This window comes from Carassius carassius, chromosome 32, assembly GCF_963082965.1.
Source record: "Carassius carassius chromosome 32, fCarCar2.1, whole genome shotgun sequence".
NCBI classification, from domain to species: Eukaryota; Metazoa; Chordata; class Actinopteri; order Cypriniformes; family Cyprinidae; genus Carassius; species Carassius carassius.
The window spans coordinates 3,951,117-3,963,438 of record NC_081786.1 but is presented as its reverse complement, the minus strand read 5'-3'; the positions used below and the strand labels follow the sequence as shown (position 1 = coordinate 3,963,438).

Below are 12,322 nucleotides of genomic sequence, written 5' to 3'. Positions count from 1 at the left end.
TTGGGGACAAGAAGACATGGGGAACACCACGGGCTAAAACTAGAGACTGCCAAGTTATATTCAGTTATTGGTTTTCTTGTCTCATCGATTCTTTGATTGGATTTAAACGATAAGCCCGTTGTTTGATGGGTGCATGTGAACAAACATCAATGTCGTATGTTAATACTTGTGTAGTGGGGGGATAATCACAGAACAAAGTCGGATATCTCTTAATCATACTTTTTGAAATCAGCCGCCTGGGCAGACAAGGATAAGTGGGACAATTTTGCTGAAAAGTTTAACAGAGTTTCTGAATTGGACAAACGAAAAAAGGTAAAGGTTGCACTATTCATCTTCAACCCATCATTTTCTGGAGAATATTCAGGGTGTGGTACAACTACTGAAGCAACAGTAAGGACAGGGGTCTTAATCTCAGAGTCAGAGCGTATCACATATGCCTTCAGCATATTAAGATGACAAACACGTGATTTTCTCCTATCATATCCTAACATAATCAGTGTCATTCAGTTTTTCCTTTAATCACATAGCGACCAGTAAATTTAGCTTGAAGTGCTGAACCAGCCACAGGAAGTAAAACGAGAACTTGATCAGCAATTTGGAAGTAGCGCTGGACAGCTTTTTGATCATACCAAGAGAGCGTAGTATGAATGGCAAATTTCATCGGATTGAATATATTTGGGCACTCCAAAAGTAATGCAGAATTTGATGATTGCTTTGACTATTGCAAGAACTATAGTCTCTTTACTACTGGGAAAATGAGAAGGTTGAGTTGCTCTTTCATCCATGCTGAGATGTCTGTCAGGTAGTCTGAGATCTGAGCAGGTACCATTGGATCATCTGGTTGAAATGGGAGATAGAGCTGTGTGTTATCATCATAGCAGTAGCAGGAGAAACCATGTGCCTGAATGATGGGTCCCATGATCTAGTGTATATAGAGAACAGGAGGGGTCCAAGAACTGATTCCTGAAGAACCCCAGTGATTTGGACACCTCTCCTCCCCAAGACACCCTGAAGGACCCACCTGTGAGCTAAGACTCAAGCCAGTGGAGTGGAGTTTCCGGTGATGCCCAGCAATGAGAGGGTAGGACAGAAGGATTTTATGATTAAGTGTCGAATGCAGCAGATAGTTCTAGCAGAATGAGAACTGAAGTTTTTGGCTAATAAATAATAATCTTCAGTGACTGACAGCAAGGTGGTGTCAGTTGAATGGCCTCTTTTAAATCCAGATTGGTTCAAGATCCAGAATCACTTGGTTCAAGTGATTTTGCTATGAAAGGGTGACGAAGCATGGGCCTGTAGTTCTCAAGTGAGGCTGAGTGTTGGTTTTTTAAGCAATGGGGTTAACCAGAGCCCAACTGAATGCGGTGGGGGAAAATGCGGTCTGTGCGCCAGGGCGCATTTTTGGAATGGGTTGTCCCTATTCTGGTAATGAGTAATGGGCGTAACGTTCAATAAACCAACCAGAGTGTCATCTCCCATTCCCTTTAAAAGCGAGATGCACTCGCACCATTGCGGATCGCTATTTACATGGCAGGTATTTTTGGCGGAGAAGTTGAACTCTTCTCAAGCGAAGAAACTGATCTGCTTGTGTGCAAAGTTAAATTGCGTGAGCAGATCATCTACGGGACAAGCAGGAATCCAATAAAGCTCAGCGCGATAAGTCAGTTAATATATACGTGTGTGTATTGGCACAGTTGTTCAATTAATTAGCCAATTTCATTTATCATTATAAGTAGTAATAGGCTGAATTGCAAATGGGTAGCCTAATTCTAATACACGCAATGACTATCCATCATTACATTTTTATATTTATGTAGCCTACACAATAATTTTATTTTACACAGTAATCCTTTTGTTTTCAATATTTGGCATGTTTGTGTGATGCGCATCCGAAAATAACTGTAGAAGCAGATGGAGCAGTGAACAGTCAGTTTTCAGGTGAGGGCTCCCTCTGCTGGCTTTAAGTTACAGTCTGGTATTACAATATCTTGTAGTTTCTATTAGGGTTTTACATAAAAACAACAACAACGTGTACGTGTTTTTTTTTATAACGTGAATCTGAAGCATCAATAAAAAAGGCAGTACTCTAACAACTTTTATTAAGATAATACATTAATAAATGAAAATACTTAAAGTTAAAAAATATATAAAAATAGAAACAGAAAATAGTGAAATGAAGACCAAATTCCAGTAAAAACCTGTATTTTCATAATTCTCTTTGATGCCTGTAAGTACATCATTACGTGTATTTTGGTCTGATTGAGGTGTTTCCGTGAAACACAGAACAGCAGAGTGTGAGAAATCCTTATTTGTCCAGGAAAGCAGAAGGAGTTAGTTGGGCATTTTGTTGGGTAGAGAGCGGAGATTTGCCAAGATGGATGCAAGGCAACGGCGTTGGAAACTGCGTTTTCTGAGTCTCACGAGCGCGCCAGCTCTTTCCCCCCGTTTTCGCATCCTCCTGAAGCGTGTGATCAGCGCATATTGTACTTTTTTCTCTATCTTTTTTTCATATTTGTAAACATAATTGGCAATAAAGCTAATTCTGATTATGATTCTGATAATAATAATGATTAGGGGGGGGGGGGGGACACTTATAATGGTTTCACAAAAATGGAGTAAAATCTTATTCTTCATTCAACCCAGGAAAAATGTTAGCTCTTAACTAAAATATCCAATAAGCTTCCCTTTGTAAATGTCTTTGTAGTCTGTCACCCTTTTTAATAGATCCAGTCACTGTTTCCAGACCAATAGTTTTTTAAGTAGAGGTATTAGAATCATGAACAGACACACAACTCACTGACATAGGATAATCTTTGTTTTTTGTACGAACTGCATTTTTTGGATCCCATAATCTATCTTGCAACCTATGTTTAGTTTGACCCACATAGAAACAGTTACAAGGAAATTGAGGTCGATTACATACATACTCTTACAGCGTATAAATGATTTGATTGAATACATTTTCTTTGTGCAGACATCTACATATGATTTAGTTTGAATTACATTGTCACAATGATTGCAACGTCCACACTTAAACATCCCTTGTAACTTTATCATTGATCGAGGAAGGCTTTCTGTAGCTCACTATTGGAGGTTGAAAAATCTCACATAAACTACGATTGATCTCCCAGTTTTGATTAATTATACATTTCATTTCATGTAACACAGTACTATAATCCATCATGAAATGCTGTGTTGTGTTGTGTCTTCTTGCTTTTCTTTTTAAGAAGGTCGTCCTGTTGTAGTTGTCACTTTATTCAAAGCCTGATCCACACTTAGATTTTCTTAAGATTATGTTAAAAAGTACTAAAGAATAATTTTTTGTATATGTAAGTACAAAATTAGCACATGAAAATAGAGCACTATAAGTACATTATGGAAGTGCAAATTTTTCTCCTGCTCAAGACATCTGTGGTTTGTGGTTGGAAAGAAACGTTCACTTGTGGTGGATGCAGACCTCTATAATAGATCTCCACATGCTTCTGAGGAGCACTTCTGAACCTCGATTTTGAAAACTTCATCTTCACACTGGTTAGACATCCTCTGCTAAGATGCTCCGCAACATCTTTCTTGTCAGTTTGCTTATATATGCAGGTAAAATAATTAAGAACCATAAAGGAGATCATTTTTGAACATGATCAACCTTATGACAATTTCTGAATGAGAATAAATTTGGGGATCCCTAAAATAAAAAAAAATCTGAATAAAGCAATTATCTGTGTTTTCTTTTTAATGTTTTAGAATTATTAAGCTAAATCAAACATGTTTAAAATATAAAGTAAATAAAATCTAAACATAATAAATGTTCAAATATGCAGACAATATTCTGAACAACAGCTCAAAAGCAAAAAAAATAATTAAATAATCATAATTTTTACCATTTCATACTAGTGCATTGTTTCGTCTGCTTTGCAAAGAAATTAATCTAATTAAACTGAAAAGTATATGTTTACATCTTAAGTCATCTATGTTTCTTGCAGAATAAATATTAGTTCAGTCCACTGTGATTATGAAAGATGTGCATGAGGTTTGGACAGCTGCAGATAAATGAAGGGCTCTTGACTTCTGCCATATCTAGGACAGATCAAACCATTTAAAGTGACATGCCTGATTTGATGATGCCATTTCTGAATAATGTCTTACAGAACTTGACTTGTACGACTATGCTGAGAGAAAAATTAAAGGGACAATAAGTAACTTTTTAGGTATTTTAATATCTAAAATCAATATTTTTATTCATAAATATGCCCTCAATGGTGTACAAATACCTATGCCAATGTTTAAACTAATCCTCGTAAATGAAGAATTTATTATCTTTATATACATGGGACGGGTAGGTCGACGGAGGCTTCCATGTAGTTCCGCCATCTTGCAAAACTATAATAGCAGAGAGGGACAAAAAGTACTAAGCCAACGCGTTTCCACAACGCGTTTTCGGTCAGAGCCAGAAACGCAGGTGCAGAGCAGTGAGAGGCGCTTGAAACTGCACCGGCAAGTTTAAAAGTCTGGATTGCATTCTTATTATGGACCATACATATGCCGCGCCACAGGAGAAGAAAACATCGTCGCCAAAACGAAGTGCTATTAGAAGACATCCTGTCAAAGCTTTTTGGTACATATCGCCTACCGTAGATGCAACGCGCATTTGAAAAAGCGAGGCGCTGGAGAGCAAAATTAGTTTGAATGCAAAATACAATTTCACCACTAGATGGGAGTAATTCCTACTTACAGCCCCTTTAAATTTCACTCTTTTATGAGCCCCTATAAAATCAGGCACTTCTAAAACATTATATAATGCGATATATACTATACTATAATACTATAATGTTGCTTGCAAGAAAAACTTCAGTCACTTATATTAGTCATACACTACTGTTGCACTACTGTTAAAACTTAATAAAAAACGAATATAATATATAAAATAATCATAATATGTAGTTTTTCAAGTATAAAATAAACAAATATGAGCCTATCTTGTAAAATGATGTATTTACCAATAATTTACAATACACAATATTCACCATATTAATTTTATTGAAGCATAGACTATAAAGTTGATAAAGTAGCATCAAGACAAATAAGATTCAAGGAAAATAATAATGTATCATCAAAAATACATTAACATCATATATTAATCAGTTCACAGATGAGTAATGAAATGTCCTTAAAAGTCAAACAGTTCTATCAGTCAACTTTGATACAGATCACGTGATACATATAAGACATTTGGTACGGTTTTAGAAAATGATGATTCCTTATCATCACATCTAAACTGGTTTCATTTCCCCATCATAATCTTCTTCTCTCATGTCTGGAAACAGTTTGTGGCTGATGTCCAGAACCGATGTGGTGCCGCTTTTTCTCAGACAGAGGATCTCTCAGTCCTAACATCCCATTTTCAGACAGATCCCAGACCTGGTCAAAGTAAAACAAATAACACAAACAATTCACATGAAGTTGTTTAATGGACAGTCAGCTTAGCTTATGTTCTGCGTGATTTTAGCAGTTTGAGAAACTATGACCCTAGAAGTACTGTACACATACCATTTTTCAAGCTGTTTTAAGACCTTTTGAGAAGCTTTATCTTTGAAGTCAATTTACCACATCCTCTTCTTTCACTCCTTTCAAGAGCATCACTTGGTCAAGACACCTCATTTGGCTGATTAGATTATCTGTACAAAGTAAAATTGTTAAAATACAGCAATAAAAATCAATTATGCAAAAATTAAGAAAAGGTTACAGAGGCAAAGGACTTGCACATGAGACACCATTAGCATGTGTAGTTCTCAGAGACTGGAGTTTTTGCCTCTAGAATATATCTTTTGTTGCAGTAAATGTGTCTTTTTCCTCTAAAACCTTTCTCCAAAGTTCATGACTGAAATGTGTTTTAGTCTGTGCAATGTAAGGCCTGGCTTCAAACCAATCAACTATCAATCCACAATTTATAACACACGCAACATTTACAAAACAATGAAATAATGTAAATTGGTGTTTATATCAACTAAACCAATTTCATGACACTTGTCTGCTTTTATTTAAGAAAAACAGGTGGTGTGGTTTTTAAAAACTACAAAAATTTCCAGTCACGCTTTAGTAACATGCTATAATCATAGCTGTATCTAAAAAAATGATAATAAAAAAAACATATTAGAAAGAATAATCAAGGATGACATGAACAGTCCTGTGAGAGATCATCATGAAGTGCTGTAACACATAACACAGCATTGCTTCAATACACACATACAGTACCAGTGGACTTTAGCACCTTTCTGTCTGTGTTTGGGCTCAAGACAAGATGGCCGTCTTCATTCCTCATCCTGAGCAAATTATTTCCTTGGTCTTCCTTCTCTTCTGTGGAACAAGATAATCTCTACTTACTCTGTGGTCAATTAATATTGCTCCTTAAACATACAATTAAATTCATTTAAAATAAGATTCCGACCAGAACATTTGATGCGTAAATGTTGATTAAAAAAATTCTAAACAAATGTACCTGGGAAGGGTTGATCATAGCAAGATTCGCTGAGACTCTGTATCAGCTCTTTTCATTTTTAGGAAGGATTGTGAGGGTTGGCTCTTAAAAGAGCTGTTGAGCTCGATATTGTACACCTGAAAATGAAGGACATCATTATCTGCAAGCAATCCTGTAAGACAGAAAGGAAAGAAATATTATTACATTATTACATGCAACTTATACATTACTGTGGGTTTTTTTTAGACCATAAAAGCAGCCTCTTTAAAGATGCTGTATAATTAAATGTTAAATGCATCCATTATTAAAAGCAAGTCATTAATAGCAAGCTAACAGCACTGTTATCAGTAGTGTAATTAATCTGGTTCTGACAAATTAATCAAAGAATTGATATACCACGTGACACATCAAACTAGCATTTCCACTGTTGGAAACATAAATGACGAGGTGCAGAGAGATATCATGTATAGCTGGAACATGAACTGATGGGGCTTATTTGAAGTAATTTATTAAGAAGCCAATGGACAATATGAAATTTCTGACTGTGTGTGGCATCTGACTTCTTTCCAAGAAGAGCGCATGTTTCCAAACCAATAATTTTTTTAAGTAGAGGGATTAGAATCTTGAACAGACACATAATGCACTGACATAGGATAATCTTTGTTTCTTGTACGAACTGCATTTTTTGGATCCCATAATCTACAAGCCCGATTCCAAAAAAGTTGGGACACTGTACAAATTTTGAGTAAAAAAGGAATGGAATAATTTACAAATCTCATAAACCTATATTTTATTCACCATAGAATATAGATAACATATGAAATGTTGAAAGCGCTACACAATCCAAAAAAGTTGGGACAGGTAGCAATAAGAAGCCAGAAAAGTTAAATATACATATAAGGAACAGCTGGAGGACCAATTTGCAACTTATTAGGTCAATTGGTAACATGATTGGGTATAAAAAGAGCCTCTCAGAGTGGCAGTGTCTCTCAGAAGTCAAGATGGGCAGAGGATCACCAATTCCCCCAATGCTGCAGCGAAAAATAGTGGAGCAATATCAGAAAGGAGTTTCTCAGAGAGAAATTGGAAAGAGTTTAAAGTTATCATCATCTACAGTCAGGGCCGTCACTAATGGGGTGAAAGGTGGTGACGATTATAGGGGCCCACGGCCGAGGGGGGGCCCCCTGGCGATCTCAACCGTCTGGGTGAGGCCAGCCTAAAAAGACGATCAGGACAGGTTGACAGGCCAATGCTGCTTGTGGTCACGAAAGCTTACCATTTTCACGTGTTTTTAAGCCTTGCCACTTGTCGATTTAAACATTAAAAAGAGTTTAAAGCATTCAAACGCAAGAGGCGGAAAAGCGCTCAACTGAATAGCTGTTACTCGCGCGCTGTGTTCTGTGCGCACACGGAGAGAGAGCCGCATCTCACAGACAGCAACACTGAACCGAGCTCTCTTCTGCGAAGTTCTCCTCGAACTTCTTCCTGCACTTGAACGAACAAATACAAATCGCAGTTTAAACAAACAGAAAAGGATGTGAAAGAGCCCAATTCAGCACCCGCGGTGTTCTGGTGTTCAGGGCTCACACAGAGACAGGCGTCTCAAAACGCTTGAACACTGTATTTGCCTTATATTGCTCTTGTACCACAAATACATACACCGTAAAATTCATACCGTCTTGGAAAGTATTTTCGAAAAAAAAAAATGTCGGTTATGTCTTAAGTGAAAGTAAAAAGTTTAGAAAAAAATCTGATGTGTATTATATTTAATGGATTCATTGTCTCTTAAAGTGACCACGCCTAATTTAGCTATATAGCCACTGTAATGTTAATCCAAGAAAATGAAAGAAAGAAAATCACACACTGCTCTTGAATGAATTACTTTGTAGTTTTAACAAGAATTAATGCACAGTCAAACCAGCAATTATTCAGACACCAGATATAATTTTCTTTTTCTTCTAGTAGGTGCAGGACACTATAATACTTTTATGCAAGTGAGTATAGCAAAATAAAGTGAACTGTGACATATTATACCCAAAAGTTTTTCATACAGTGGACCACTAGTGAAATTGAATAATAATAATAATAATAATAATAATAATAATAATAATAATAATAATAATGATAATGATAATGATAATGATATATGATATCATGATAATATGATAATAAAAATTATTCAGCACCATATAAAGCACCATGTTTTGCTTATGTGTTTTGTCCTGAATTGCTAATAGAACCTTTTCACACCACAATCTAAACAAAATTAAGCATTGCTTGGTAATTGTTCAACAAAGTATTGATAGATGTGTAAATATTGTCATACTAACAGTTGTCTGACGTTTTTGCTGATTGTAATTCATTATATCTTTCTATCAAAGTTAGCTAACATTATCATTTGTTCTGACAGTTAAACTCTGAGATCTTGTCATATTTTATTACCATTTTCCAAACTATAGCAAGTAAACTGTGATAATGTGAGAAATGTTGAAGGTGTCTGAATATATTTTGGTTTGATTGTATATTTAATTTTTACATTGAACACTATGCACTGTAATTTTACATTTAATTGTTCTGTACCTTGACTCCTACAAACTTGAAAAAAAAATGTAAACATTGTGTAAATAGCACAAATAAATAAATAGAACGAACATGCAAATTAAACAATTTCCAACAGGGCCCACTGATACAACCTTCACCGGGGCCCCGCAAACCCCAGCTACGGCTCTGTCTACAGTGCATAATATCATCCAAAGATTCAGAGAATCTGGAACAATCTCTGTGCATAAGGGTCACGGCTGGAAAACCATACTGGATGTCCATGATCTTCGGGCCCTTAGACAGCACTGCATCACATACAGGGATGCTACTGTAATGGAAATCACAACATGGGCTCAGGAATACTTTCAGAAAACATTGTCGGTGAACACAATCCACCGTGCCATTCACCGTTGCTGGCTAAAACTCTATAGGTCAAAAAAGAAGCCATATCTAAACATGATCAAGAAGCACAGGCGTTTTCTCTGGGCCAAGGCTAATTTAAAAAATATCTTGCAACTTACGTTTAGTGTGACTAACATAGAAAAAGTTACAAGTACATCAAGGTCTATAGATTACATAGCTGTACGTACTCTTACAATATATAAATAATCTGATTGAATACATCTTCTTTGTGCAGACATTTACCTATGATTTAGTTCAAATTATATTGTCACAATGATCACAACATCCACACTTAAACATCCCTTATATTTCTCTATCCAACATAAACTTCTCACAACTTTATCATTGATCGAGGAAGGTTTTCTCTAGCTCACTTTTGGAAGGTGAAAAATCTCACATAAACTACGATTGATCTCCCAGTTTCGATTAATTATACGTTTGATTTCATGTGACACTGTACTATAATCCATAATGAAATATTGTTGTGTTGTGTCTTCTTGCTTTTCTTTTTAAGAAGGTCGTCCTGTTGTAGTTGTCACTTTATTCAAAGCCTGATCCACACTTAGATGTTCTTAAGATTATGTTAAAAAGTACTAAAGAATAATTTTTAGTGCAACCCGAATTCCGGAAAAGTTGGGACGTTTTTTAAATTTTAATAAAATGAAAACTAAAAGACTTTCAAATCACATGAGCCAATATTTTATTCACAATAGAACATAGATAACATAGGAAATGTTTAAACTGAGAAAATTATCAATTTTATGCACAAAATGAGCTCATTTCAATTTTGATTTCTGCTACAGGTCTCAAAATAGTTGGGACGGGGCATGTTTACCATGGTGTAGCATCTCCTTTTCTTTTCAAAACAGTTTGAAGACGTCTGGGCATTGAGGCTATGAGTTGCTGGAGTTTTGCTGTTGGAATTTGGTCACATTCTTGCCTTATATAGATTTCCAGCTGCTGAAGAGTTCGTGGTCGTCTTTGACGTATTTTTCGTTTAATGATGTGCCAAATGTTCTCTATAGGTGAAAGATCTGGACTGCAGGCAGGCCAGGTTAGCACCCGGACTCTTCTATGACGAAGCCATGCTATTGTTATAGCTGCAGTATGTGGTTTTGCATTGTCCTGCTGAAATAAACAAGGCCTTCCCTGAAATAGACGTTGTTTGGAGGGAAGCATATGTTGCTCTTAAACCTTTATATACCTTTCAGCATTCACAGAGCCTTCCAAAACATGCAAGCTGCCCATACCGTATGCACTTATGCACCCCCATACCATCAGAGATGCTGGCTTTTGAACTGAACGCTGATAACATGCTGGAAGGTCTCCCTCCTCTTTAGCCCGGAGGACACGGCGTCTGTGATTTCCAACAAGAATGTCAAATTTGGACTCGTCTGACCATAAAACACTATTCCACTTTGAAATAGTCCATTTTAAATGAGCCTTGGCCCACAGGACACGACGGCGCTTCTGGACCATGTTCACATATGGCTTCCTTTTTGCATGATAGAGCTTTAGTTGGCATCTGCTGATGGCACGGCGGATTGTGTTTACCGACAGTGGTTTCTGAAAGTATTCCTGGGCCAATTTAATAATGTCATTGACACAATCATGCCGATGAGTGATGCAGTGTCGTCTGAGAGCCCGAAGACCACGGGCATCCAATAAAGGTCTCCGGCCTTGTCCCTTACGCACAGAGATTTCTCCAGTTTCTCTGAATCTTCTGATGATATTATGCACTGTAGATGATGAGATTTGCAAAGCCTTGCAATTTGACGTTGAGGAACATTGTTTTTAAAGTTTTCACAGATTGGAGAGCCTCTGCCCATCTTTACTTCTGAGAGACTCTGCTTCTCTAAGACAAAGCTTTTATAGCTAATCATGTTACAGACCTGATATCAATTAACTCAATTAATCACTAGATGTTCTCCCAGCTGAATCTTTTCAAAACTGCTTGCTTTGTTAGCCATTTGTTGCCCCCGTGCCAACTTTTTTGAGACCTGTAGCAGGCATTAAATTTTAAATGAGCTAATTAAGTGGATAAAAGTGTAAAATTTCTCAGTTTAAACATTTGCTACGTTATCTATGTTCTATTGTGAATAAAATATTGGCTCATGTGATTTGAAATTCCTTTAGTTTTCATTTTATTAAAATTTAAAAAACGTCCCAACTTTTCCAGAATTCGGGTTGTATATATAAGTACAAAATTAGCACATGAAAATAGAGCACTATAAGTACATTATGGAAGTGCAAATTTTTCTCCTGGTCAAGACATCTGTGGTTTTTGGTTGGAAAGAAACGTTCACTTGTGGTGGATGAGGACCTCTATAAAAGATCTCCACATGTCTCTGAGGAGCATATCTGAACCTTGATTTTGAAAACTTCATCTTCACACTGGTTAGACATCCTCTGCCAAGATGCTCCGCAACATCTTTCTTGTCAGTTTGCTTATATATGCAGGTAAAATAATCACCAGTTCAGTTCAAATATCACTTTTATTTTGTGTTAAGTAAATATTTGTTTTAAGCTTGAATCATTTGATTTAACATGAATTATTGTCCATATTTGTAGTCTGTGGAGCTCATTGGGATATCGGTGAGGTGGACTCTGCTGAGGACCAAGATGAAGAGTTCTCTGTAAGCATCTCCTGATTACAACAGTTTATTAAATGAGTGTATACTTTAAAATAATGACAGATGCACATATCTGTTTAACCAGACTAGGGGAAAACCTTTCACTCATTTGCATGTGATTAACAGGTGATCATTGACTGATTAAGCAGCATAGTTTTTTTTATTGTCTCTATGAATCCAGAGAGATTTGAAGATGTATATGATTTATGTTTTCTTCATATCGCAATGTTTTTCAGGCTGATGGCATGCCGACACAGCAGTCATCTAGTGAGTG

General features: G+C 36.5%; 1 long non-coding RNA gene across 1 annotated transcript; it reads left to right on the top strand.

Moving 5' to 3' along the window:
• The first annotated feature begins 3,479 nt into the window (after positions 1–3,479).
• On the top strand, positions 3,480–12,322 carry LOC132113166 (uncharacterized). Its single transcript, XR_009425099.1, has 3 exons — positions 3,480–3,594; positions 11,987–12,051; positions 12,285–12,322. It is a non-coding gene; the product is annotated as an uncharacterized LOC132113166 (long non-coding RNA).